Below are 24,238 nucleotides of genomic sequence, written 5' to 3'. Positions count from 1 at the left end.
AGCCTCTGCCCGGGGCAGGGTGGGAAGCAACCAAAACCTTTGCTGTGGCCAGGACCTCCAGTGAACTCTACCTGCACAAGTGCCTACAGTTCCGAAGCAGGAATTCATCGCATCTCCTCTTTGCTGAAGAAAATCCAGTTGCAAGACAGGAGCTTGGTGAACTCCAGCGTGGAGGGAAACAGAAGAGCAAAGGTGAGCGGGCAGAGGCACTGGGCGCCCAGCCTTGTGCTGCCACAGCACCACGCGGTCAAACACAAGCTGCTGTCACTGCAGGCTTTCTGCTGATTTCATCAGCAGAAATCTTCCTGATGGAAGAATGCAAGAGAATTGTAGAATCACCGAATCCCAGACTGGTTTGGGTTGGAAGGGACCTTAAAGCCCATCTAGTTCCAGCCCCCTGCAGTGGGTAGGGACACCCACCACCAGCCCAGGCTGCTCCCAGCCCTGTCCAGCCTGGCCTTGGACACTGCCAGGGATGGGGCACCCACAGCTGCTCTGGGCAGCCTGGGCCGGTGTCTCACCACCCTCACGGTGAGGAATTTCTTCCTTCTATCTCATCTAAATCTCCCCTCTTTCAGTTTAAAGCCATCGCCCCTTGTCCTATCATTACATGCCCTTGTGAAAGCTCCCTCCAGCTTTCCTGCAGCCCCCGTCAGGCACTGGCAGGCTGTGCAGGGTCTCCCTGGAGCCTTCTCCTCTCCAGGCTGAACCACCCCAACTCTCCCAGCCTGTCTTCATGGGAGAGGTGCTCCAGCGCTCTGATTGCCTTCATGGCCCCCTCTGGACTTGCTCCAACAGGTCTGTGTCCTCCTTGACCCATCCGGTCCATGATGTCCCCCGTGGTCTAGCAGACAGCAACATCAACTGGCATTGTGAAAAAACAAGCCTGTGTCTTAGCAGAAGAGATAAGAGCAACAACCCACTGAAGTAACTTAAGAGCAATGCATAAATTAAGTTTTAAACTAGTCCTCTGGCTGTGTCCAAGGCTCTTGTTTAAGGGAAAGACATTAGCGCAACATCTTAAAGTCACTTAGAGGATTCCTGTCCATTACCATGGAGAGGTGAGGCCGTGAATGATGCAGCAGGCAGAGCCTGGTTTTTCACCCTGGATCTTCAAAATGGGGATTGGCATGTCGAAGTGTATCTAAAGCACAGGGGACAGGCTGCTTTCACAGCAGGACAAGGCCTGCAGCAATTTAAAGTGATGGCTTTTGGCTTGCCACGTTGGAGAGGTTAATGGAGGAGGTATTGGACGGCATGTCTCTCAGCCTGTTTGTTAAACCGACATGATATCCCGGTGCATGCTAAAAATCTCCGAGCAGGAACTGATAAATGGGCTGCGGTAAGCTTAGGGTTGCAAAGCTGAAACTAGACCCAAAGAAACGTGAGTTGTTTCAAAAAGAGCCAATTTACCCTGGGCACGGTGAGGTGGAAGCTGTCACAGCCTAAATGAGAACAGAAGCTGTGAGGACCGGCCAGCCCCTCGCACGCTCCTGGATGCGGAGTTGCAAAGGGCTTAGGTTGCGTTATAAAAGGTTTATTTGCAAGTCTGTCAGTATTGCAAAACTGTGTGGGAAAACAGAGTTTTTTTTCAGTGGCAAGCAGAGTGAGACAAGCACCCCGAGAGCTGCAGCCTGGCTCACCCCTGGTTTAAAATGCTTTCATGGGATGGATGACAGTTTTAGGGCTTCTGCTTCGGGTTCACCCCCACCTGAAAAACACAAAGGTCTTGACAGAGGAGTGGCTTATCACAGCAAAAACTAAGCACTGTAGCTTAGAAGCAATTAAACCACTCAGTGATTAAGTCCATAAAACATTTCCACTGCTATTTGTCTGGGAATAACTTGCTAGAAATGACAGACCCCACTTATGTGTAATAGGTTTAGGAAGCTGTAGAAATCCCATGGGATGGGATGCCAGGCATCCAGGCATCCTGCGGCACCAAGATGCTGCAATCAAACGCAGCCCAGGGCCCAGCAAAGGTTGCACTGCCGCCTTGGCTGCAAAGCTGAACCCCATCTGATGGGAAAAAGCAAAGCACTTGTGTGCAGGAGAACAACTGTGCCCAGAAAGAGAGGTCTGAAACAATGGAAACTTGTGCTAGAAAACATACAGCTCGCACCACCGTGCGTGTAGTTACAGGGTATTTTTGCCAAGTATTGCAGCAAAAATAGCCAAAACCAAAGAAGTGAGGAAGTAACTGAAAACCATGGCTCAGGGCAAAGACACCCAAGATTCACATCAACTGAAGAAATCTTTAAAATCTGAGAATATTAAACATTTCCTGGTCTTTTTAATAGAGGGGGTTGCATCAAGGAAATAACCTATGACAACAAGTTTGCTCTCCTACCTGAAGCGACCCACAGAACTGGGTGCTGCAACTACTGGGGTAAGGGCGGTGGTGCAGGGGGTACTCACGGGCTCCAGGGCTCAACCTACACCTCGGCATAGGGAATGACGATGAGCTGCCACTCAACCGCACAGACAACGGCCATGCAAACCAGGGCTGGGAGGAATCCAGTTTTTTTCAGCGTCCCCTTGGGCAAAAAACCCTCGCAGTTGTGATTTTGGTGACCCTTCCACCTTTCACCTCGGCCCTGATGCTCCACCTCCAGCCAGTTTCCCCCAGGAATCTGCCACGCTCCATTAGCCCATGGACAAGCAGGAGATTTCCACGTGCAACCCTGAGCCCCAGTAACGTTTATTTACATGGGGGCAAGCAGTCCGGTTACGTGTCTCAGTTTGCCAGGTGACAAATGCCCTCAGCTCCCATTTACTCCAAGATGTGCTGAGATCCTTTCAGAAATTAAACCTCTTTATTCCAAGGTAAATGACGCATGTTTTGCTGCACAATCTCTTTGCCTATTATCCACTGTGCCCATTACTGAATGCAGGTGTCACAGATGGTGCAAATCCATCGTACTGAAGGGCTTTCGTCCTCCTTTCTCTAAGCAAGTAATATTTTCTCTCAATAGCAACCAGAACTCTGGGTTGAATTGGCTCAGTCGTGTCAGGTCACTGCTGTAACTCCCCTGCCAACCAGCACAGATTTCTCTTCTAGCTTACTGTTGCTTTTCCTGGCATTGATTTGCTAATATTTCATTAATATATCCCTGATATGTGTTCTTTGTATAGCTTGGGAAAAAAAATGACATCGTTACTCTCACTCTTTAGAACCGATTGTGGGAGGAAGGTGAAGTGCCACTGAATTTATGCTAAGATTTAAAAGGATGCTATCAATTTGAAACTCACAAAGTACTTCAATTTTTTTTCACCTCAGTTAACAATCTAGCAGCACTGTAGAAGTGAAGGATTTTAAATGATCTAAATTTAGTGCTTCCAGCTCACCCAGTGTCATCAGCTCTGACTGTCTGGTGTCTTTCCGAATGCTTGAGCTCCTGGAGTCAAGCGATAACATGAGAGTCTCACCTAAAACAAACACGTGCGTCTAGCCCATCAGACTGCAAAAAAAACCACTTGAAAATATGAATCAAATATGACCTAGAGGCTCAAAAAACAACCCGCACGTAAAAGAATTAAAGATTTAATTATTTTTTTTAAATTGTGTGATTTAAGTCAGTCTTACAATTCCTGAGCATGTAAGGATTAGCCATGTTCCTTATCTTCTACCATTTCTCTAGTTGGTTCGTATTTTACCCTGAGCTCATCCTTGCGCACTCACCGTTGCTGCGGCTCCTGCTCTGGTTTACCTATGTGATGTCACAGTTGCATTAAATGATGTTGATTTGCTTGGAAATGCAAAGCTACAAGATGTCTTATTTCTTCCTTTTTACAGAGGTTCAAACGAAACAAAAAAAGGTTTTGGATGGCAAATGACATTGTACTTAAAATAGCGTGCAAATAATAGTTGTGTTTGCTACCAATTCACTACGCAAGGTCCCTTTTACAGTCATGAGCATGTACTCACACTACAAGCTAAAGAAAAACTAAAGTACAGGAGATTTTTTGGGAGTCACATATTCTTGAAAACTTTATAACGTGTAGATGTGCATCATCCACAAAAATACTCCACGGCAAGTTAAAATCTAACTTTTAAAAACACAGCTCTAAAATGGCTCAATGGATGAAAACCATTTTTGTTTTCCAATTTTACTTTTCTTTTTTTTTTAAAAAAAATTGCATCTGGGCTGACAGCTTGAACACTGAGCTGCAGCCCATGAGACAGAAATACCAACTCAATCTTAACAGTAGTGCTGCTACCAGTTGCTATAATGATCTTAATCAAAGAGTATTGTGATAAAAAAAGGACTCTGGTGTGGCTGCCTTTGGCATACCCTAGATATCAGTGTCCAGATTTCACACGATGCCGTCGGAGAAGCAAATTTCCCTCTCTGGCGAATTGCTCCCTAATCCATTCTCTCGTAAAAGGGTACCTGCACGGCACTCTCAATATTCTCGACGCTCCAGTTTATCCCTCTACACCCCAAAGTCAGCAGGGAGCCAAGGGGAGAGATGCTGCCTCTTGCTCCTTCCCTTCTTGCCATCCCTGCAGCAGAACCACTGCCTGCTGTCAGGAGGAGAGACTGCAGTGTTAAACGTCTATTAGCATGCACTGACCTTGCGTTTTTCAAAACCAGAGTGCTGCCGCTGGGTGACAGAGTGGGATTTCCACGCCGCGTTACACCAAACACAAGCACATGTCAGGAGGCAGACGCACGCGTGCAGCCGAGCAGCAGCGGTTTCACCGCTGTCGTAGGCAAGAGCATCTAAGCAAGAAGCCAGCACGAAGGCTCAAGCCAGGGAACCGGGCTAAAAGGTATTTGAGGAACCAAAGCAACACTTTTCAAAGTTCCTGATGGTATTTCACAACGTTGTCTGGTCTTAAAAGAACGGCCGCCCACAACCATCTCCCCTCGCTGGATCCCTGCCATCGCCCTCCCTGCTGCCGTGCGTGGTACCCACGGACCCCGGGCAGGATCCAGCTCTGCAGTGCTCAGAGCCACACAGGCACAAATTATTGCTGCTGTGAAAATTTTACGGTCTAATTTGTGGCAAAATGCAACAGGTGCTATAACACAGGCAGGGGAATGTGAGGAGGAGGAGAGTAACACCAACGGGAACAAATGCCTAGATAGACAAGGCATGCACAGGGAGATGCTCTATTTAAATACTATGCCAGTTAAAAGTTAAGCAAACAAGTCGATGGAACAAATAATGCACTCCTACCTCCCACCAGCTGAGAGATACCACGGCAGAAATAGGTCATGCAAGTTCAGATAATGAAAGCGTATCACGAAATACTATTTACACCACATACAACCGCATGTGGCTGTGTATCTGCTAGATGGAGGCAGCTGTAGCAGGCAGGCTGTGTCTGCGGGCACGTCAGTAACCGTGCTGAGGCTTCCCCTCTGCTAGGCAGGCTGGGGGCGGGGGGGGGGGGGGCTGGCTGCAGCCAGAGTCATGTCTCCTGTGGGGCACACAGGTGCCAGCGCTGCAACAGAAAACATCTGGAAAGTGTTGTGTGCTTGGGACACATCTGCCGGATCAAACCATACAAGCTGCCGGGAATCTGCACTGCCGGGCAAAAGCAGGAGGAGAATGGTTTTGAAGGCAGCAAAACAAGCCAGCAGCCCGGTATCCCAGGTTGAGCCAAGTAAGAAGGCAGAGAGAAGCTGCAGCCCACGGTGCCTCGTGGGCAGAGGGCACTTTGTCCTGAAAAGACTTGAACGATGATGCTAATAATAACAACCTCTAAAAGCTCGAACGTATTTATACTGGGGAAAAACAAAGAGTTAGCATCTGTCACCAGCCCTCGCTTGCCAAGGCGCAGCATCCAAAGTACTTCTTCGAGTCCAGATTGGCAACTCTGGGCAAGCGTGGCCAGAGCGGCATGGGTACATGATCCGCACACGTGCCACCGGCCCGGCCACCACGCCAGCGTCCCAGCCACACCAGCACCTCCACTGCCACGGGCACCCTGCAGCTTCCCCTCGGGTGGCGGGGTAGGTCTCCAACCCCCCCAGGAGGACAGAGGGTGATGAGTACGATGGGTGCCATGGCTGGAAGGATGCACTCTGCCTCGTAGCATCACGCATCCCAGCTCCAGCTGCCCGGGCCTGTTTTCCTAAAATTATTTTTCACTGGAAAGAGCCAATGCATTGTGAAGGTGTTTCGGCTCCGTGAGGGCATTTCTAGTGTCCTGGTGAAGAATCCACTGTGAAAAGCAGGAGTAATTGGAGAAATTCAGCTCACTTCATGGCATCTCTAAGCACAGATTAATTATTGGGGTTTAGATCACTTAGATCATTTAGAGAGGTATCTCACAGGCAGCTAACAGAGATGACCGAGGGATTGCCATTATGGCTGTAAATCCATGTTAGCTTTCCTCCCTAACACTACCAAGCCACACACTCTCCATCATTTCCTAATTTGCAAACCAGACGACTACTGTCTTTAAAGCTGACACTTATTTCACTGTATTTCCCAAGGATGCCAATATATAAGGTGACTTCCCTTCTGTGTGTTATTACTAAAATAACTGAAGATCACTGGCTGCGGTATTACTGGAAACAAAACAATAACATTTTCATTTCATTCCAGAAAAGTGTCTTTGCTAGACAGAAACATTCTTACCTTTGCACCATGCCTATTTACTGGGGGAGCAAAGCACAAACAGAAATAAGAATAAATGTTCACAGGGAAATACGAGCAGGTTTAAGTGCAACTTCAGGCTTAAGCAAAGCATTGTTTTACATAGCTATGATCAAAAGAAATGCTTCCTTTTTATTAGCTTAAATTAAAATAGCTATTTGGTTTGAACTTCCCTCCTCTGCATTTAAGTTGCAGCAAATCCGCAGCATCATATGAAGTTATAAGAGCAGTAAAGATGCCACAGGAAAAGTAACAACACACAGAAGTGGAACTGGTGGATATTCACTGTCCATGGCCAGCAAAGCACCAGCAGTAACCGGTCTCCATCATTAGCGAAAAGAAAACAGCATTTTAAAATTCCTTTTATTTAAATAGTGTGGTGCCATTGCTGTGCTGTGCGTTGATGGGAAGAGCTGGCAGAATTCCCTCTTCCCCCCTTTCTTGCCTCCCAGCGCCACGCGTTTAGCAGAGGACAAGGATCGCTCTTCCACACAGTCCCACTGGTGGGGATTGCTGTGGATGAAGATGCCCAATGCATGAAAGCCCAGTGCCGAACAATTGTCACCTGCCAAACTGGGCAACATGCAGACTGCTACGTACCACCCCGGGCAGCAGCAGAGAGCTGGATGAGAGCCTGTCAACAAGGAAAAGAATAATAATGATGATGATAAAAAAATCAAAATGCTGCCTCCAAGCCTTTCCCACCAGGAAGGGATGGATGTACACAGGAGCAAGGTGGTGCAGGTGGGTGCAGCACATACCAGGGGGCTTGGTGGCTGGGAGGGGTCCAGCAGCGATGGGTGCAGCACATCCAGGGCCTGTCCCCGCCATGGAACTGCAGCTGGGACCCAAACCCGTCACTGAATTGCACTGATGCCAGCCTCCAGTACCTCTGCTGATAGCGGAATGACTGAGCTCTCACTGCTAAAAAGGCCTCTTTGAAAGTATGAGTGTCTTACATAAGATTGCTATAAACTGGTACCAAAGAAGAAAGCAAGTAATTACACTACTGCCTTGTAAGCTTTGATTCTGTGTTGGTTGGGAACAATCTTAGGATTTTTTGTTAGGCTTATGAGGGTAATGCAGAGAACAGCAAAGGTTTGGAGGTGGGGTGGTCTAGCTTTCAAGCTCCTATGTAAAAAGCAGGTTTCCTTAGAATCTCACAGCCTCACAGGCATGACTGGAGAGAAGCAGGAGACATTTCTGCCCTCTCCTAGCAGCTTATGTATTATTCCTTAAAACATAAAAAATAAAAAAAAAAAAGGAAAAGAAAAACTTTCAGAGAAATATGGTGCCTTTATTCCCTTATGTTGTTTAAACCTTTTTTCATGGCGCCACACAATGAGCTTTCTTTGGGAAGCAGAACAGTAGCTTTTCCTTAGACCACAGTAAAGCAGTTACAGCTTCAGTGCCTTGAGAAGGTGGTAGGTAAAATAAGAAAAAGGAGAAGAAGAAAAAGAAACCAAAAGAAAGGGAGAATGAATGAGGATACAATAGGGAACTTGAATCACTGAGAGAAAGGGGGGGTGGGGAGGGAAGAGAAGAAAAAGGCATCAAGTGTAGGTATAATTGCAAAGTACCAGCACAGTTCTGGCACCCGGGAAAAAAAGGCATTGTAGATGATTCAGGATTGTGACAAAGAATCCCTTCAACAAGTTGTCTTTTATCACAACTTTGCTGCCATACAGCTACACCGCAACAGGGAGAAATTGCATCATGTCAACAGCAAGTTTATAAAGATAAACCGATTCTGAAGACAGTGGAAATATGCTGGCAGTTACTTTGTGTTTTGCTTATCACGCTGCAATAAATTCACTGAGAACAGCATAAACAGGACATTAGAAACAAAAATATGCTGGCACCTACAAGGGTCAGCTCTGCAATACTTTGGGGGCACAGACTCGGCACGCCGCCCAGCCCGCCCCCCCAGCCCCCAAACCACGGTCCCCAGTGAGGAAAGCTGAGGGCACTCGGATTCAGGCTCCTGCTTAAAACTCATTAAAAGCTCCTTAGGCCAGCCGCTACAGAACACCCCGACACCTCTTTGCAGCAGTGACTGAAGCCTCCCAATACACCAAGCAATAACGCTGTTAGCGTACGGCTGAAGTAGTGATTGTGTACGGGTGACCGAGCGCGGTGTCGCGTTTTCTGGCCCCAGGATGGTGGCAGGGAGGCAAGAGCTGCCAACCGCCGAGGGGACCTCTCGCTGCCCCGCGTGGGAGCTGACAGCCCCATGTTTCAGACCATGTCTGCAGGGAGCAGCGAAACCTTTGCAAAGCACCTGCCCCAGCAAAACAGCCGCTTTGCCCTCGCAAGGCCTGAACGACGAATGCGTTCAGAGCTCAGGAACACAATACTCTTTCACCACCTCTTTCCCATCGTTCGCCAGTCAGAGTGGACGTGGAATTGTACGGAAGGGCTTCTCCTGCCTCCTCTCGCAGGCTCCCTCGCCCTCCTGCCCGGCCTCACCCCTCCGCTCCATCCCAGGGAACGGCTGCTGGTTTAAATGCAAATAGCGCACATGCAGGCACAGGATCTTTTTTTAAATTCTGAAAGCTGAGACTTCTAAGTTTATCTCAGAAGGACACTGGAAAGATGAATAGAGAGAAATTATGCAGAGAAAGAGAAAATATTCAAAGAGTAGAATTATGTATGCATAATTGCCTGGCTCCCTGGGGTGCATGGGTGAGTACACCAAGTCACTTTGTGAAATCATTCCCCACAACTCCTGTATCCTAATTATAGTGCTGTAAGTGGGGAGAAGCTAATTTCTAAACAGTCCTGATGGGGTAACTGGAAGAACCATGAGGATGCTGTTAACCCCTTGCCTACTGAGGGTCTTCAAGCAAAGAAGCAAGCACAGAAGAAAGAAATGAAATGCCAGTGAGCCCAACACATCGTTTTCTGGTTGATTTAAAGGTGTCCAGCACCAGAACCGAGAAAGCACAAGCTTTCAGGCTAAAGGAGAAAAAGGGCAGACCTGAGGAAATAGGCCAGAATGAAAAACTGCCAGTGAACACGACCCCTGCCCAGATTTCAGAGTTGTTTGGAGTCAGTGTTACGGTGCTTCTGCATCCCTTTGCTCTGTACAGCATGTTCTCAGCCAAAAGCTTTATAAGCCCTAAATACGCCTGTAGAGGAACCACTTTAACCATCCAGAAAAAGCAGCCACAGCTGCATGGTACCTCCACATGCCCCCCAGCGCAACATGACTACTTGCAGCAGAAAAAGCTCAATTTGGTGCTCCCGGAAAGCAGCCGGCTGGTTCGCACGGGAAGGACCTGGTTCCAGTCAGGACCTGCTAATAGGACTCCTCATCATGCCCACACAGGTCACAGACATCTATGCAACAGCAAGCGAGAAAGGTCAAAACAATGTATTTTTGATTCATTACCTATGCAGTGCTTGAACCTGGCTCCTTTCACAGGAAAAATAAAAGGCACTGGCAGGGCAGCCCTGCCTTCAGCCCGTGCCCTCACATCGCCCTGCCATCTCCGCTAATGCAGAAATCAGTCACCAACCGCCTTTTATTCTTGCCATGCTCAACAAGTTTAAGCTAACTAAAAACACTCCTGAAGTCCCTAAACTCAGATATTTTGACTGGAACTGTCACTAGTATTTTGACCAAATTCCCTTTAAGTTTCTCAGCCTGGTAATGTTTGTTCTCATTTACTACAAATCCCTTAAAACGTTCCAGTTAGCATGGGTTTTCCTTATTGGAATAGGTGCAGGCACGCAATGTTAGAAAGGAAAAAAGATAAAATACTCCCCTTTACTGATCTTAGGCAGGCAAAGAATTATTTTTTCCCTCAGCCATGCCCTGCACAATGTCACTAAAAGCATGAAAAGTTGCTTAGGGCTTCCCCGCTGGGGCTGGTGGGGCCGCGCACACACGCTGGGCGGCGGCCGCATCAGCCCACTCCTTGCAATACCAGGACTCCAACAGCTATCGCTGGGAGAGAGAGAACAGCGAAGGCCTTCACTCCAGGTTGCATTATTTGGAATCCCCTAGTTGTCTGGGTCTCTGTATTTCTACCACGCTCGTTCAGGCAGGGCTTCCCATGGCCGCCCCCCAGCAAAGCCCCACACGGGGCTGGATCTCCTTCAGCGCCCGCAGAGTCTATTCATCCAGGTAATGCAAGGCTGACACTTGCGTTTCCCCTCTCTGGGAAAAGCTCCCTCCAAAATTTTATAGGTATCCATGGGATTTAAGACTAGAAGATCATTTAAGAGGACCTCCTACGATAATGAGCAATTAAATCTTAGCCAGGCACCTCTTTGTTCAGGCCAATTATTTGTTCAGAGGAGAACTTCCAGAAAGACGTGCTTGACTTCAAGCATTGATCTCAGCACGTGAAGAACTCTCAGCGCAGTCTTACAAGTGATGAACTCTCTGCCAAGCCCAGATTAATATCTAACCCTTGCGTCCTGAAAATTAAATATTCAAGTCAAATTAATAGTTGTTGGGGTTTTTTTTGGCCAAAGTAATAGACACAATTTTACTACTTAATCCTCTCATATTGTCTCAAGCTCACTCCAATTACAGCCATTTGAACTGTGATCTGAGCTCCCCTGTGCTTAACGAACTAATTAGACCAAGGACAGCCAAACGTCCCAACTTCCTGAATACTAAAATCTTTGCCTAGCCAGGAGCGGCAGGACGAGCACCGCGTGGGGTGCCAGGGGAAGGAGGGGAGCCACTAGCAGAAGCGGGTCCCGTGTGGGTGACTTGGCCCCAGGGGTGTCCCAGGGCTCATCCTCATCAGCTGCAAGGCAGTGGGAACCACCACGATGAGTTGAGAAAAAAAAAAAATCAGGAGACTGGAAAAGATAGTTATTCTCCTACGTATTTCTGTATTTCCTCGGAAGGAAATGTTCTGTTCTGTCTGAAGAAAACACACCATTTACAGACCCTCGTTGGAGATGTGAAGGACCGGACCCGTAAAGCCATTCCTGGGGGAGTGAGAGGTGACAGCAATGATCAGGGGCTTCTTTATGTCAACCAAGGGACCTGGGCCCACCTTCCCCTCTTTCAGAAGAGGGCCGCAAGCACAGACAGGGCAGGACTGTCTGAAGCTGCTGCACTGGGCAAAAAGCAAACACAGACTGCAACGTTGTCTTCTCTCTCTGGACCAAAGGCCATTTCAGCAGTCAGGGAAAAATAATTAAGTTCTAACAGGAAAACCTGAGGGAGAGCATCAAAACCTTGTTCTTCAGGGCATTTGCCCCAAAAGAGGAGATTCTGGTTTATAACCTAATTTCAGGGGAGGGTGGGATTCCGCCTCCCTCCTATTGATGCTGTCTTCAAACCCCTCCACAAGGAGCGTGCCATTCGCCCAAGTTCAGACGGCCCCTCAGGCTTTTGGCTTGCACCTCCTACCACCTCCTCTCCAGCAAGGGGAGGACGATGCAACCACACAAACTTAAGTAGATGTGGGGTGGCATCTCGCTGGGGCACACAAGGTCAGCACTGTAACATACGGACACACAACGCTGTCTGTGCAAACTTACTTCTCTTATTCTTGGGAGAAGAGAGGAAATCAAACTGCTGGGGTAGTAACATTGGAAAACAGATGCAAAGAAAGAGGCTGAGGAGGAGAAGTAGGGCTGGAACCGCAACGTGACAGGAGCGCCTCACCTTTAGCTCAGATCTGGACCAGATCAGCAGTGAACCAAAAATTTCCTGATAGACTGTTTATGGCTGAGCCTGGTTCTGAGCCTGCCGCAGCCACCAGCAGCACAATAGCAGCACGATAGCCTCCCGCATGACAGTACAGCAGACACGACACCACCTCAGCAGATACTGAAACTGCTGTCCATGGGAAAGGTGGTCCTGTCTGGACAAAAATTTGTAACTAAATTTGCACCACCTGGGTTAAGTTCTCTGGATGAACTTCAGGGTTGTCAATATAAGACTCATCAACCACATTAAATTCTTCTTATTGTTATCGTTATTAGTCGCCACATACCCAGAGGTATTCCCGAAGAAGAAACCTGTTGATGTTTGATGCAGCATCATTGCGTTTGCCATCAGCAAAGGTGAAGGACGTGAGATCAGGCAGAAAGGTTACAAGGATGAGGTCACAGGCTTACTCGATAAGACTTCATAACACCAGATATATCTGCCGTCCTTTTACACTGCCACCTCTTGCAGACCAGATGTCGGAGAAGAGTTTAATAAGGGTCTGTAGGCACATAAGATGTCCTGCAGGAGCCTGTTCAAGCCACTTTCAGCATAACACAAGAGCAGGCTTGCAAGTGTCGGGAAGACATAGCCAGGAGACACAATGGGTGGTACAGAGGCAGAAGCTGCAGGACCAAGGACCATTGGGCAAGGGCAGGAAGGAGGAACCCTAGAAGAAGACTAAATTCAAGCAGCTTTCCACAAGAATTTGCAAACTGGCTAAGAGGGTGTCAGGAGATTGAGGACAAATCCATTCTAGTTGCTTAGCTGGGTCCTTGGTGCCTCCTGGAGACAGATCATCACGTTGAACTGGGCCCACTCCACAGCAGGGAGGTTCTGAGATGGGCCATCCTGCCAAGTAAAAGTCAACCAAGTCCTACCCCAGAGTCAGTCTCTTGGCAACACCGAAGAACAGGCCTGGAGGACCAGAGTGCATGTGTCACCCTTCCACCCTCAGAGCTTCCGTTTGGTGTGGGTGATCTTATGACAAGATCAATGAATCCTGATATAGCAGCACTCGAGATAAACGTTGCTTCAGAAGGGCTCTCGTGTATTTGGAGTGAAGAGGAGTTTGGGAGGGATGGATAAGGAATGAGAAACAAAGGAACATCACCAGCTGTTGGAAGCACTATACCACCTTTTGTACAAATACACCTTTCGCGGGGTGATACTTAAAACTACCTGCAAAATTATTTCTTATTTCCAAACCTTCCAATAGCTCTTGCAAAAGCTTTTTTTTTTGCATCCGCACAGAAAACAGCTATGGCTGTCTATGACACAAAGAGAGCTCCTATGTAATTTGCTCAAACGTGCTGCTGCAGCTCCCGCAGACAGGCAGCCCCGGTTATGAGGCAGCCCCAGGTAAGAGGCACCCACAGCAGCTTTCACATCCACACCCACGTATCTCCCTCAGCTCTGCGTAGATGAGTGCTGCACTCATCTCCCTCCTCCAAGCCCCAGGTTCTTCAGAGGGATGCGCTCCAAAATCCCAGGCATCATGAACCTCACGCTGCTGCCGACCTGCCAGTATCCTGGGATGTTACACGGGTTAAACACCTCCAAGAGGACTGCAGCAGGCTGCATCTCTGAAACGCATCTAGTTAGACCACAACCGTGTCAACAGAGAAACAATCACCCCGATGCCTCCTGAGACAAGGCTGCAGCAAGCGCTGCACACCACGGCAGCACCAGCACCAGAGGCTGGTGGCGCAGCACGGGGTGAGCCCTGACCCCCGCAAAGCCAGGAACAAGCAAGAGGCTGAGGCACACCAGCGCATCGTTTGAGCAGGATGCACAATCTAGGACACAGATCCATAGACAACAGCTTCTTCAGGGACTCAAGTCCCATAACCACGTAGTTTTTAATTTCTGCATTGATGTTAATTAAAAAAAAAAAAAAGGCAGGAAAAAAGTTAGGAATCTTCCCTCATCCTTTGGCCAGGTAAAGAAACGTAAAAGCTCCCAGCTCTAGCTGGCACAATGGACAGCATCACGGAGGGGAGGGAATGTTTATAAAACGTTTTTAAACAATTCAATTTTAAAGCAATTTGTGCGCAGCGGCAGTAGGCAGCCTTGACTGCAGCAAACAGACAGCAGGCTGGATCAATTGCGGGGTGGAGGTGGGTGCAGGAAAGCAGGAGCAGCAGACTGTGGCATTGAGGCTAATAGCTTTGTAGCAATTTATTCAGTGAGAAATACTGCATAGAGCGACGTGGGGGTCTGCACAGAAAGTAGGCAGAGTACGGCAATGCCTGGGAGGGAGATGGTCCCCGACTCTGGAGTGGCAGAGGGGATCAATACCCAACACTCCAGAAAAAGCAGGAAACTCTTCTTCTCTTTCAAAAAATAAATAAATGACAATTAATGGATCTAATCAGGCCATGTACAAAAAAAAAAAAAAAAAAAAGGAAAAAAAATGTTGTTGAAGGAATGTCATGCAAAAACCCCTAGCAAGATAAAAGCTTCAACGCTTCACAGCATCGCTCCTGGTACAGTCCTTCCCTGCAGCCTGCACCCTTAGGGGTCCATGGCCCTGCCACCTCACCCTGAAACAAAATCCTGTTGCCAGCAATGGGGACGGGCTCTTCATTTTCTGTACCCATGACAAGGGAAACCCCACAGACTTATTTCCAACCCTTTCCCCAACTTGGTCCCACATCGCCTTTTCAGCAGAAAAGCTTTACATGGAGACATACCACCATGTCCCCCCTCTCCCTGGTGGCCTTCATCCATGCTCTGGATGAATATTTAAGGAATGGACAGAGAGTGCTAATTCTGAGATAGAACAAAGGGAAATGGCTTTCTGGAACCTGGTTTTGACAAACGAGCAAAAAAATTGCATTTGATCGTTATGCGTGTCCTATGATGCGAGCTCAAGAGCTCTGGATCTCCTTGCAGACAAAATTTGCTCTGAATTGCTCCTGCTGGTGTTTGCAGCCCAAGGATAATGCGATGCTCTTTCCACATCACACTATCTCCATGCCCAAGCACATATGGTCTGGCTAAATAAGAAGCCTTGGAAAGGCTGTCAACAAGACTAGAGGAAGGTGCGCATCTGTGCAGAAACATATGCGTGCCCCAGCACTGCGCAGTGAGCCACGGAAAGGATGCTCATGCCCAGAATCCCACCAAAACCTGCATGGGTCCAGCAGAACTGTGGTGCAGGACCAGTGACACTGCTGCTGCCACCTTCACAAACCCTTCCCCTCGCTTCCTTTGTGCCGCCTGACTGAACCCCATCAGTCTGCTTCCGACGACCTTCTTGCCAGGATATCTAAAGAAGATGGTCCCTCTAAATTCAACCAGCACAGGCTCACAGCATTGCTGCTCTAGCCCTCATCTGTATACCCACTTATGTGTTTGCTTGAAAGTACATACTTTATGTTCATCTACAAAAATCTCCCCCATGGTACTAAAAGCAATGGAATAATCTACTATTTCAACTTGCATCCCTCAGAGAATTCTGCAGTTGAAAAATAAAAAAAAAAAAAAGAAAAAGAAAAAAAACCCGGTTGAATTTGATTAAACCTTTGGAATCTCTCCAATATTTCCAGTTATTCCATCTGTAGAAACACTCTACTGGCACTTGGCACATTTATAGCATTAACTGCCTTCTAAATCAGCAGCAGTTCTGCCTAACAATTTGGCATTTGCACATTGCCTTGTAAATTACCCACCTTACATCTCTGGGTATGAGGACAGTCCCCTACAAAAAGCCTATTACTGCCTTGTAGAAATTCTTCAGGAAGAAAATACCTTCTTACGGGCTTGTCTCTTGACAAAAAGAGGGGGGGAACGGCATTCGGTGGGTACGGTATTAACACTGTGGCTCACGGTGTTACTATGGCAGTAAAATGAAACCAAATGCAACCAGCTGGTTGCTATACTGCTGTTAGAGCCTCTTTTCTGTTTTTGACCTTTCTAAAACTCTCCGAAAGGCATTAATGTGTTCAAAATCCATCCAGGACCTATAGCACGGCACAAGGTGAAGGTGCTGGCGAAGCAGTCCTCCCGGCGGGCACCGTGCATGGAACAATTAGGAATCCATCAGCCAGGCTTAGCTTTGCTTTTTTTGTGCTGCTGCGCCGCGAAGTCAGGAACCCAGCTAGGAACGGCTGCAGCTCCAAATCAAGCCACAAAGCAGCAGGAAACCACTCAGCAATATCAGCGATTTGTGCATTTCTTGGTTGAAAACAAAGAGAGGAGAAGGCCAGCATTATTACCGCCCCGCTTCCAAGTCACCTCTCCTCCTTTGTCTACCCAAGTTGTTGGAGGCAAAACCCCTCCCCTTCCCAGGTGGCTCCCAGCTCCAAGCTCTTTTGAAAAACCTTCCTCCTTATCTTTATTCACACCTGACCCATTCTTCTTATGCCTCCCCTACAAAGTGTAGGAAAATCATTAAATCAAGTGCCCAGCTTGTGCCTTCCTGTGCAACAGCCTTGCCTGCGCCTCAGACCTTGTTTTCTGCTGCTGAGCTCTGCTCTGGTCAGCTGGTCCTTCCTAGCACGGACCTGCTCTACAGGCTGTAGGGGGGATGGGAAGGAAAAAAAATAGCGAAGAAAAGGACAAGGTAAAAAAGAAACACATTGAGTTATCTCTCCTCCTGCCTTTGGCTTCTAAAATATGCCTTATTGATTTTTATATTTATTATGAGCCTGTAGCATTAGAAATCCAGGGTCACCTGAGGACTTTGAGACAGTCACTGTGCCGTTTGCCATGACTGCTTGGAATGTGACAGCGAGATAGAGTTCAGAGCTTTGTGCTTAAAAAGGGCTGGCCATAACTATCCGGTCTGAAAAGGATTTTCTTCTTGTTTTGCAGGTAGAGGTCCAACACACAGAGCTGAACTGCTCTGACCATGTCCCACAGCAAGAAGTAGTGACTCAAACTGGCTCACTCATTATCATTCTTTTGGAATTAGTGACTTAGTTAATGCTCCCCATGCTAACATTTTAAAAATTGCATTTATTTTTGTTCTTTTGTATTATATACCCTTCCCTTGCTCAATATGTTTCTTCTTTCAACTCCAAGGAGGAATGATTTTCCTCGGCCACAGTTAACAGCGAAGAGTGACCCACAGCTGCAAGGACCCACAATCTTCTTCACCACTTTTCATCAGTTGGAGCAGGGTCCCATCCTACATCCCACCACACATCGGCAAGATCCTGTGCCATATCCATAAGCCTGGGGTTGTGGGTGCTGTTGTGGGTCCTGTTGTGGGTCCAGTGGGGCTGGAGCAGGAAGAATGATTGTTGCTGTGCATCTTCGAGATGGGTGAGCAGAGCCAAGTGCCCCCACAAACGGGGCTGCGAGCGCACAGCAAGTACTGGCCTCTGAGACCACTGAGCAAACAGATAAGTCTCAATTCCGTGGATGCTCCACACTTGATGAAAATGTCTGCTCCCTCACACACACACACAATTTTTTTTTAAAAAAAAATAAATACAGCTCTCCCTGCAGCCAGCGATGCATACTAGATGACTGCCTTCTCAACATGAGAGCAAAAGGGCAAATGAATCACATTACACTCCATGAATAAAAACAGAGTCTTAATGCAACAGCGACTTAATGATTTCATTTTCGATGCACTAGACAGTTTGGCCTCATTTGGAGAGGTGCTGAGCACCCCTGAGTCCCACTTCAGCTAATGGGGACAGCAGGCACTTTGTACCTCGGGATTCTCCCCCGTGCCCCGTGTGCGCTGGGGAAATTCTCCCACATGGTGGGGACACTTTCCTCAAGGTTTGTGAAATGAAAACATGATAGTAGGGATAAGCCTGGGCCAAAGACCTTGGATCTCGACCTGCTGCATCAGTCCCGGGGCAGGTGGGATTAGGGTTTGCAGCTCTGTTTGAACGGTGCATACTGAAGAGGAGCCCAGCGTTGGCCGTGACGGTGCCCGGGCAGCCCTGGCGATGCGCGGCGGGGAGCAAGCCCTGTGCTGGTGGGGGTGGCTGCTGGCAGCACCAGGAGGCAATGAAGGCGTCTGCCCAGCGTGACTCCGCACCCCCCCGTGCCCAAGTTGAAGGAGATGGCGGTGTGAGCCACCTGAAATGGAGAAAACAGCATTTCCCAGCTACCCCTTGGCAAGGTGCTGATGGAGCAGTTATGGAAAAGCACATAGTGGAGGGACAGCAGAACAGAACCAAATCCCACTGCCGCTGCGGGATCAGAAAGGGGCTTCTGCAGCAGATCAAACCCAGCCAAGAAGCAACACCAGCATGTGCAGACACACAACTATCAGCACAGGCAGGTCACAAATAACAAACTCTGCTCAAACCCTGGCAGGGTGTCAAACATACACACCCCTGCCTGAGCTTTTTGGGCTCCCTATGGCCTTTAACCCATCTCCTGTTCCCAATTTGCTTGGTAGAACTAGCCATTTTCTTTCAAAAATGCTCCTGCACTGGCAGCATTTCTCAAAGCCCCGGTGTCCACATCTAGTCACAGCAAACACACCCACTGCGCAGGCAGTGTGAGCTGTACCCCAGCCTTGGCACCATCCTTCTCAGGAGGAATTAAAAAAAAAAAAAAAAAAAAAAAAAAGACCTTCACTGTTTTCCTGTATCTGTTTGGAAAATACATCCCAGGACAACCTCTCCAAAACAACATCAGTCCTCTGGCAAACAAAAAGAAGTCAAACGCAAAGCATTTATTGCCAAAAGCTCTTCCTTCGTTGTAAAATACTGTTTAATTTTATCCCTTAGGCATCTATTATCTCATAGCCCATATTATTTTTCCAGCTATTACTGCTTAATTTTCCCCATCCAAAAAGTACGTACAGACACAAGCCAATTTCCGTCTTGGCATAATTGTTTATGAGAAACAAACAGCTGTTTCACTGGGGTCCTAACAAATAGATGGTGAATCGATGCTTCTCATCTCTTCATTAGCTTCCCACAAGAAACCGGCTGCTGTCACGTGTCCTCTGCCACCGAGCATCGTCACCCTCCCTGCCACAGCCGCTAACGAGCGGGGACCCTCACTGATGAGGGGGCACCTTGTGGAGGGAGGAGAAGCCAGGGGGGATCTGCCGGAGCCCCTCGTTTACAAACTCATGCTGCGGTGGAAATAAGGGCTAAGCATAAACACCTTTTTTTTTTTTCTTTAAATAAAAGCTGCTGAATTGTAATCAGAGCTTAAAATAAAAAGTAAAAACCATGGCTAATGGAATACACTTATCAAAATGCTTGGACTGCTTCTCTTTTCCCATTTCTGGTTGCAATTGTTTGTTTTACCGCTTGTTGATTTTGTCGTTTCTTTTTCTACTAGTGGAGCTCCTGCGGGGTCTGAAAGGGGTTTTTTTGCAAAATTTTACCGCTGGCTGCACAAGTAAGCATAGGACCTTCTCAAGGTACAAAGTCTGTAACCCCCATTGTATGGAGATGGTGGCAATGTGATTGCCTGTGTGGCTGCCAGCAGCAGCCGGATGGCAGGGAGCAGCTGGAGGTTTGCAGAACAGACCCCAGGAAACAACCTCTACTTCCCAGACTGGAGCATGGAGCGGACAAAGAATGGCAAACAAGCTCAGAAACTCAGATTTTAAGAAACGACTGAAGCAATTAAGAAATATACAAAATTGCAAAATATTGTAAAGGCATAGAAGAAACTAGCCAGAGTCACTAGCAAAACCAGCTGTGTCTGTGTGAGATGGACTGAAAACCGGGTGTCGATTCTGGTCTGCCTTCCCACAAGTATTTTCCATGCAGAAGGTTGTAATTCAGCCTAATTCCAGTTCTGAATTCACTGAACCACTGCTGACTTTTTTTCCCTTAACACGCAGCTACTCAGAGTAGGGTTGGGGTACTTGGGGCTTGTGGACTTGACTTCTCATGTTGTGATCCAAGGATTCCCCAAAGAGACGGCAGAAAGGGGTCTGTGATAATGGAGAGGAAAGGGAAAACAGGGTTGATGCAGAAGCCTGAATGGGCTCAGCACCTGGGTATGGGCCAGAGCGTCTCCCAGCATCAGCCCCATCTCGGCAGCTGGTCTCAGCTGGGAGGCCATTGGGGACGGAGCCTGTGCTGGGCACGGGGATGGCAGCAGGCATTCTTGGCTCAACTCCTCACGCCCGCCTGCCATGCACAATGCAAGAGGCATTTCTTCTGCTGCTTCTTCATTTTCATACTTTATTCACGCTTCTGACAAAAGGCATCACTAACGTTTTCCTTTCTGTCACCTGTCCTGGCTTTAGATGCTCAATTTAAAAAAATAAAAAGCTCCAAAAGCAGTTGCAAGCATCAGTGCTTTGCAGCGCTCTGGTCCTGTCCAGTGGGTGTTACCACAGCAAATAGAAATTGCAAGCAGAGGCCGAACAGCAATGAGTCAGGAAGGCAGAAAGGCGTGAAAACAAAATGAATGGAAAGGCAATAAACCCGCAATATTTCACCACCGGTACTGAGTTCCGGGATAACCTCCATCTATCAGCGTTATCAGTGCCTGGGAGCTCACCGGAGCTGTACTTACAGCACATTAGTGACACCAGCCCAGAAAAGGCTGTGGCAAGGGCCCTGGCCATCCAGCCTCTCCAGCACCTTGGGATCCTCCTCCAGAGTAAAGAGGAAAATGCTCAAGCTTTTACCAGCGTCCTACGTGAAGCAGAAGAGAAAACCAATGGGGCAATCCCAGGCAGCAAGATGTCCCTGTTTAGGAAAGGGATCGATGATGGATGCACGTGCTGAAGTGCTGTCCAGCTGGGGGACCCTGTCTGCGAAGGAGGAACAGGCTCACACACCTCAGGTCTGACTCCAGCAGAAGCCAGGTGTGCTGCTTAGGGAATAGAAACCTGAGAACTATGTATCAAAAGGAAAGTTGTTCCCTGTAAAAACCTGGAGAACAATTCAAGGAATCAACTTAGAGAAAGGAGACCCTTTTCCAGTCACCCCCAAAAAACACCAGTGCCCCATCATTCCCCATTTCTCACAAAGGCACAATGCGTAGCAGCTCCTCTTTGAGGCAATGATGGGCAACCCCCCTTTCTCTGTATCTACAAAGAGATTATAACAACATTAGCAGAAAAACGGAGGATAGGGACCACCTCAGTTGTTTATTTTCCAGAGCACCAAGTACAAAATACCCTACCGGTCCACTTTTAGAAACAAGCCCTTCTTTTTCACTCCTATGCAGAACAACGTAGACAGCTGCCTGCAACTGCTGCCCCTGGCTGCCCATCTCCCGCACCATCCCTGCCACGGCACTGGGAGCCCCAGCCATGCTTCCAGTGCAGAAAGCAGTCGCATATGGGCTTTGCCTGCAAGTCAGGCTCCTGGCATTACACAGAGAGCTGAACCCACCCCTGAAAAACCAGGCTCTGCCTCCCCTCACCGACCTACAGCTTGGACACAGGTCGGGGCCCCCTGCCCAGGCTGCAAATAAAAATCACCATTGTCTCCCCAAAAAGAAGCTAATTTCCCATTAGCACCGCAGAAAACTCAGGCAGCCAGCAAGAAGAAAGCTTTTTACAGAGATATAAAAACAGGATTTTTGTATTGAAACACATGCCACAGATGGTGTAGCAGACGAGGATTAATTCATGAATCATATTTCTTAAATGATACAATCTCTCTTTTCACTTCCATACTTTCCCTTTTTGACTCAGAAGCAGGGATTTAAGATGCCCTTCCCAGATATGAATTTTGCATGAACAAACATTGCGGGGCGGGGTGGGGTGGGGGGGAAGAAAAAAAAAGGCAGCAATAAACCAGAAAACCCAGATGTTTAAAGCTAAGTTCTCAAATGTAAGCAAACGCATATCCTGTCCATCTATGAAAGAACAGAACATGTGTGGAAATGCAATATATGCAGACACAGATCTGGGACTAGGGTGGGAAAATGCATTCCCTAACATTTGGAGATTACTAATGCTTCAGCTAGGGTTCTGAATTTCACAAAAGCTGATTTTATATCTCTTCCTATCTTATTCGCCACCCTCACAGCAAAAGAAAAGCCTTAAGGCAAACAATTCCACTGAGAGGCCCTGCTCACTCTGCCGTTCGGGTTTGTCCCTCCTCCAGCCCCCATCAGCGTTTTCCTTCAGACCCCCCTGGCGCAGACACTGCCAGGTTGCTCTCCAGGAAAAGCTCACGGAGCCCACAGAGCCGGGGGGGCCGCAGAAAGCCACAGCAAGCCAAAGCGACCTGCACCACGCAAACAGCAGCTATAGCTCGCTACCATCGCTGAGTGATGCTTTAAGTGGAAAAGGGGGAAGGAAATGACAAAGGAGCTCTTCAACAGCCGGAGACGCCCAACTCCCAGCTCCTTCTCAACTGGAAAGCTCTTCCAGCCCAGCCCAAGCCCAGAACCACGTGCCTGCGCAGATCCACCGCTTCTACCCAGGCAGGAGTGCAGGTTGAACCAGGGCCAGAAGAAATAGTACCAACAGTCCAAACTGCCAGCACGCTGCCCTTCTGGGCATTTTCTCACCTGCAAAAGGTGCCGTTATAGCTTTCCTTCATCACCAAATCAGCATTTCAGTCATTTTTTCCACTTTGCACATGAAGCAGCTACGTATATGCTTAACAGCTTCTTTATACAGCCTTGCACTTACTATTGTAGCTTTACACACAAAGCTTCAAGTTAGAATAAGGGCAAAAAAAATTACTTACCCTTAAATTATTTCAACCTTTCCCTGCTTTGTGGATGACGTGGGCTTCTCTTTTGGTTACTATTTCCAGATTTGGTCTTTGGGTAGGTGAATGGAAGAGGAGAATGAAAGGAGTTGTATTTGATGACGATGGAGACTGTAAAATAAAGAGAAGCACTTTAGTGCAGAACCATCCTCTCTATACATACATATCAGATTAAATTAAATTAAATTAGTGACACCTACATAAATGCTTCCTACTGTTTTTATGCACACATACAAATATCACAACTGTCAAAGAGAATGCAGCTGTCAGTAATATGGTGGGGGGGGGGGAGGGGGGGGAGGGGAAGAGCAATTTCTAAAATGGAAGGAGAAAACCCTAGCATAACAACAAGCATTTGAGTAGCAGCAAAGGGGTTTCCACTGGTTCGCAAGAGGGCAGGCAGGGCACGAGGCAGCTGCCCAAACCAGGCTGCCCACAGAGCTGCAGTGGGTGCAGACCACATGGGAGCACCTGGAAAGGGCTTGAGCAGAGGGCAGTGTGGAAGGAGCACAGGGAGCAGAACCGCAGCAACAAACCTGACCAACGCTCTTTTGCTTTCCGAAATACTACATCAGCTCAACTGCTTTTGAGAAAGCATGGAAGGAGCGCAGAGTTTCAGAAAACACAATTCACCCATACCCTGTAACGCTGAAAGGACTCCTAGCACAGGAAGGAATTAATAACTTGGTCACCATACCAGCAAGTACCCCCCTAAAAACCAGACTGATCTCCCACCATCTGCTTTAATAGCAGGATTTCTGCTAAGTGGCTTTCCCCTACACAGACCCACATATCCATGTAAACACACAAACAAACCATTTGGCTTCCCGCAGTCACGGGGTATGCAGCTGCTCGGAGAAGGGCTCCGTGCCTTTGACATGATGCCAAGGTTGAATTCCTGCCATCCCATTTACACCTACACCTCTCCCCCCGCTGACTCCGTGCCCCGCTCCGTGCAGACTCCTTGAGGCTGCAATCAGGTGGGTCCCTCCCTCCCCTCCGCTCGCCTCCCCAAATCACTGCCCATTGCGCGTGGTAGGTTGGGATCCTTAAAACAGAATTTCGCTGGAAGTAATGGAAAAAAAGAACAAAGACGAGAGGAACGGACTTCCACGCTATTATTTTTCTTGTGACAACTCTCCCACCTTCTGCACACAACTGGCATCTCCAGCACCGCCAGCCCCAGCACAGACACCGAAAGCATTCCCGAAACGGCATATTTACCAAATTATTTAGAAGATGCTGTGCCTGGTAGTGGAAAAAAAATAGTCCCCGAGTCAAGGAGACTGTCCTTATTTGGTTGGAAAAGCAC

At 48.0% G+C, this 24,238-nt stretch overlaps 1 protein-coding gene across 1 annotated transcript in view; it reads right to left on the bottom strand.

The window, feature by feature from the left end:
- The window catches only part of NEXMIF (neurite extension and migration factor), a 173,146-nt gene that overhangs the window by 35,464 nt on the left and 113,444 nt on the right, over nucleotides 1–24,238 (bottom strand). Inside the window, exon 2 of the mRNA XM_056359970.1 lies at nucleotides 22,903–23,037. The gene's annotated coding sequence lies outside the window, so the exon portion shown is untranslated. The remainder of the gene's footprint in view (nucleotides 1–22,902; nucleotides 23,038–24,238) is intronic.

The sequence above is a fragment of the Falco biarmicus genome, chromosome 14 (assembly GCF_023638135.1).
Source record: "Falco biarmicus isolate bFalBia1 chromosome 14, bFalBia1.pri, whole genome shotgun sequence".
NCBI lineage: Eukaryota > Metazoa > Chordata > Aves > Falconiformes > Falconidae > Falco > Falco biarmicus.
Note: the sequence above shows the minus strand (reverse complement) of the source record. Positions and strands in the feature narration are given on the sequence as shown.